Raw genomic sequence first — 6,000 nt, forward strand, 5'->3', positions numbered from 1 at the left:
TAGGTTGGTGATTTTTTTTTTTTTTTGATTTTTTTTTTTACAAAGCTAACCATAGTAAACTTTTTTTTAACTACATAACACTCATTAATGTCATAAGTGAGATGAAATTCTTAATTGAGGTCATTTTGTATAATAAAAAAAAGGGGAGGTTACCATTGGTGCGTAGCAAAAGTTGAGGGTTACCATTGGGAATTTCCCAAAATAGATTAACTGCATAAGAAGGTTTAATAATAATCTTAACCTATTGATGATTAGATTGTATCATGATGATCTATCGATCTTCATGATGTCTTACCAGTAGATCCAACTTTCAAGTAATTATGTGAGATTTTATTTGTTGGATTTATTTCAATTTATAGTTTAAAAATATTATTTCCTATAATGGATAGTTGAACTTATTTATGCTCGAATATTTACCTGCATAAAAACAACACAAAAAGTAAATAGGATAAATAAAATGACTGAAGAGAAAATTATTTATCTACTACATATGTAGTATAAATTAATTAAAAAAATTACTTAAAAATTTATTAAGGTTTTCACGATACTCATAAAAAAGCATGATTTGTACAAAAATCTGAAATAAATTACTTAGATCGCTAGATCTAATACATGGTCTTACCAATTGACCAAAATATGAGTTACTGATGAGTGATGTTTTATTTCATATATCAACGCAATTTAAAATAAAAATAAAGTATAGAATAGTTTTTATTAGCTTATTATAATATCAATTGAGCTTGTATGTAGTCAAACTTTCTTACGATGAGATTGCATGTAGTCTAGCTTTCTTGCGATGTGACCTGCGCGTATCTAAACATAAGAATAATATTTTGGTTAAGTATGATTAAAAAAATTGCAGCATGTCCTAAGTACTTATTATTATATTAGTATTAGCATTGAGCATTTAGCAGCCATTGGTAGACAAGGAGTTATCATGCATGAAAAAGTCAAATCATATGTTCTTAAATTATTACAAGTATGTAATCTCAATTTTTATATGAAAGGCGGCTGCGGCCCCCTTCTTTAGCGCTGCTTTGCTCTGCTGAAATCTGCTCTGCTTTGCTCTGCTCTGCTGAAATCTGCTCTGTTCTGCTCTGCTCTACTCTGCTTCAATCTGCTCTGCTCTGCCATGCTTAAAATTAATACTTAATATTGAATTATTATAATAATAATGTATATTTAATAATAATAATACTCCCTCCGGCCCCGAATGATAGTCACTTTTGCCATTTTTAGTGACCCTAAATGTTAGTCACATTTGATATTTTCAAGTGCCATTAATATTATTTTTTTACCAAAATTCTCTAACATTTGCATAAATATTTGTGCAAATTTAACTTTCCCATGTAAATTTTACTTTCCCATGTACTTTAATTACTTTCTCTCTCTACTTTTTTGCATACCCAATGTAAATTTACTTTTTCAATGTTCTTTTTTTAATTGTCCTTAATTCCCGTAATTTTTCTTCAAAAGTGACTATCATTCGGGGCCGGAGGGAGTAATAAATAATTAATACTTAATGATAATAATAATTAATATTTAATAATAATAATAAATAAATAATATTTAATAATAATATATAATTAATATTTAATAATAATATTATTAAAAATTAATATTTAATAATAATAATAATATTAATAATAATATAATTAATATTTAATAATAATAATATTATTAATAATAATATAATTAATATTTAATAATATTAATATTATTAATAATAATAAATATTTAATAATAAAATTTAATGATTATAATAATAGTAATAATAGTAGTAGTACGTAGTAGTAGTAGTAGTAGTAGTAGTAGTAGTAGTAGTAGTAGTAGTAGTAGTAGTAGTAGTAGTAGTAGTAGTAGTAGTAGTTGTTGTTGTAGTAATAACAATAATAAATCAGTAATAACAATAATAAATCATTACTATTATTATTATAGTAGTAGTAGTAATAATAATAATTGTAATAATAATAATAATAATAATAATAATAATAATAATAATAATAGTAAGAATAATAATAATATTAGTAATAATAATATTAGTAATAATAATAATAATAATGATAATAATAATAATAATAACAATAATAATAATAATAATAATAATAATAATAATAATAATAATAATAATGAAATATACTCTGCTCTGCTCTGCTCGACTCTGCTTTGCTTTGCTCTGCTTCAATCTGCTCTGCTCTGCTCTGCTTTGCTGAAATCTGCTCTACTCTGCTCTGCTTTGCTCTGCTGAAATCTGCTCTACTCTGTCCAGAAGCTCAAAAGAACAGGGCCTGCCTCTTTCCCCATTACTAGGGGGATACAAATCCATATGTACAATAATTTGTACACAAAAGTATTTGTACGTACACAAAAGCAATGTCCACATATATGTAGAAAGATTATTAAAAAAAAAACAAAAAAAAAATTAAAAATGAGAGGCATATGTGATGATGTGATGATGCATAAAAGAAAAGTTGATTCTGTTATGAAATATATAGAAATTAGAGGATTAAGAGAAGAAGGTAATAAGAGAAGTATTACTACTTTTATGTATTACCCTTGGTAATATTTTTGTGCCTCATACAAGTGAAATTGCATGGCTATTTATAGTAGTAAGAACCACTATTACATTGTGGGCTATAACATTAGAGGGTGGCAATTAGGGTTGGCTACTACATTAAATGCAATGAAGAAATTGGAGTGTGGACATTCACACCTTGACTAAATTAATTAACTCTTAACACTCCCCCTTGAATGTCCATACAAAATAGGGTATATTATAACACCCCCAAATCTCCCTCTACGTATATACTATATTTATACGTATACAAATACCGTAGAGATAGACTTGGGCGTATTACCGCCACGTGAAAACGTAAGGCTTAATTAATTACTCAAATTGCAGCGGAAAAATAACTAACTTTTATTAATAATAGGAATAACCATAATAACTGTTTCAAAATAAACTAATAAAAACTTGTCCATATATAAATAAAATTAATTCCTAACTATGTGATCCCAATCCCGACTCTAGTATGCGCACGAACAACTTCACACCTAAAATCAAGACTGCTTACCAAAATGGTAAACAGGGCGAACCAAAACAAAAAGGAAAACAGATTCGCAAAAACGCTAAGTACGTATAAGTGCAAGGCATGTAAATACTTTTATTAGGCAAACATGCTTTCGAAATAACCATTTAAATTTAAACCTGTCACGAGTCAATTTCCAAAAATTAACTTTTCAAAAATAATTAAACCTTCCAAGGGTAGTAATATTCATCAATAAACGCTTTCCAAACCAATAGATTTCCAATTAATAACTTCTCAATTTTTGAAATATAATTCCAAACCAATTTTCCTCACCTAAGTGTGCACACCCCCCAAGCAAGTTATACTATACTTGAGGAAAGACCAGATCATACAAAGCTCATGGTCTTACTTAACCAGTCCCGGGTAGAGGGGCAATTAAAATATCAAATACTCAGGCTCACAATGAGCTACAAATTAATTAAATTAAGTGATTTATAAATCAACAACTTTTATTAAATCGATCAACACTTTTAAATATTAAACCGTTAAATCGTAAAATATATATTTCAACTTATCATGAAAATCGTTAACTTAAATACTCATACGCTTAATTTATTCAAACAATCATTCAAACAAACATTTACCAAAACACGCATTGTATCAAGGACCTAGCCACCTATACGTACCTTGATCACGAGAACAATTAAGGTACGGTCACTAAACTTGACCACGATCGAGGGACTCCTCCTACACAATTAAAATAACCTTAATTAATATAAGGTTAACAAAATTAACACAAAACTATAAATACCATTCTACTTGTGCATGAACTACCTAAATATTAACCTTATTAATCGGAACTTTTATAACATATGATAGCTACTTAGTGACATTAGTATAAAACTTGTAACGTTAGTATCAATGTAGCATTATTAATCTAGTAATATTGGTTATTATTTATTATTATTTTTTTTTCCCTTTGTAGTTGTTTTGCGGCAAAGGAGGGAGTAGGTGCTACTATATGCACTTACTAGCAGCAGGTCACGGCAGCAATGAGTGGCAGTAGTACATCAGTGAGACGGTGGTTAGCAGGCTGTCAGGGGTGGTGGCAGTACTTGGTTGCGGTTGCGGTGTTTAATCAAACAAGAAGGGAATGGAGGAGGGGTTGAGATTGAGAGTAGAGTAAAGAGGTTTCTGATTTTTTTGGTGTGAGGAATTTGTGAAGGGTTGAGGGTCTATTTATAGTGTTTAAGAGTGGAAAAGATAGAGTTTAAGAAGGTATAGGATTAGTATGAAAACTAGATAAGTTTGGTTAGTTAAATGAACTTGAATGCCATTTAGCCTAGATTAATTTATGTGGAAAAGAAACTAATGAAAGATATTAGAGAAAAGTAAGATAGGTGTTAATTAGTTAGAGGAATAAGATAGGAAGTAAGATAATTTAAGATACTTAACAAAGGTTGTTGAAGATAAAAGGAAATCACTCCAATTCTCACGGCCAAACTTTAATTTTTTTTTTTTTTTTTAATAAAAAACGAAAATCATAAAATAATTAGAATTGATAATTAAATCAAGTTAAAATATATAGATAATATCAAAACTAAGATTTGTTGTAATTCAAGAGATAATAATTAAGCTAAAGTTGTTAAGTATTAATAGAAAAAAAATACGGCGTATAACGTTAATTAATAAAGTATGGACCGACCAAGATCATAATTTAGAAATATTTAATTATTTCAATTAATTAAAGAAATTACTATTTAAGAAAATATTTCCCAAAAATTAGGGGTATTACATATATGTTGTCTCGTTAAAACCTTGCTAAGTAAAACCCTTTAGGATAAAAGCCATAGCTAAGGGAAAAGAGTACAACAATATATTACTATATGCTTTAGTGTACTGCCTCATTAAAAACCTTGTCAGGAAAAACCCATTGGGATAAAAACCTGATCGAAGGGAAAAAAAGTGCAGTGCATATAATGCTCCCCCTGATTTTAACATAGTTTATGAAGACGACGCATCCCAATCTTGTGGACCAACCGCTCAACACTCTTCGAAGGTAGGGACTTTGTAAACAAGTCTGCAAGATTATCAGATGATTGGATCTGTTGGACATTTATCTTCCCTTCCTTCTGCAAATCGTGTGTAAAGAACAATTTTGGGGATATATGTTTAGTCCTATCACCTTTAATATATCCTTTAGTTACTTGTGCGATATATGCAGTATTGTCTTCGTAAATGATGGTTGGACTTTCAGTTACTTTTTTCATCCCATATTCTTCTTGGATATTGCCGATCATTGACCTTAGCCATACACACTCACGTCCTGCTTCATAAAGGGCAATCAACTCAGCATGATTTGATGATGTCGCAGTTAAGGTTTGCTTTGTTGATTTCCAAGAAATTGCAGTTCCACCATAGGTGAACAGATATCCAGTTTGTGACTTGGCGTTTTGTGGGTCTGATAGATATCCAGCATCTGCATATCCGATGAGGGTGGCATCTTGCCTTGATTGATAAAACAAACCAAGATCTTTCGTTCCTCGTAGATATCGTAGTAAGTGTCTTACTCCTTTCCAGTGTCTCTTCGTTGGTGCGTTGCTAAACCTGGCTAACAAATTCACAGAAAAAGCTATGTCTGGTATAGTATTGTTAGCTAGATACATTAGAGTCCCAATTGCACTTAGATATGGTACTTCAGGACCAAGGACGTCCTCGTTTTCCTCTCGAGGTCTAAATGGATCATATTTAATAGTCAAAGACCGAACAATCATCGGGGTGTTTGTTGGGGTCGCTTTGTCCATGAAAAAACGTTTTAACACTCTTTCGGTGTAGTTAGACTGATGGACAAAAATACCATTATTTAAGTGCTCAATTTGCAATCCAAGACAAAATTTAGTTTGTCCAAGGTCTTTCATCTCAAATTCTTTCATCAAGTATTTTGCAGTTCTTTCAAGTTCATTTGGGGTTC

The sequence above is a fragment of the Chenopodium album genome, chromosome 25 (genome assembly GCF_948465745.1).
Source record: "Chenopodium album chromosome 25, dcCheAlbu1.1, whole genome shotgun sequence".
Taxonomy (NCBI): Eukaryota; Viridiplantae; Streptophyta; class Magnoliopsida; order Caryophyllales; family Amaranthaceae; genus Chenopodium; species Chenopodium album.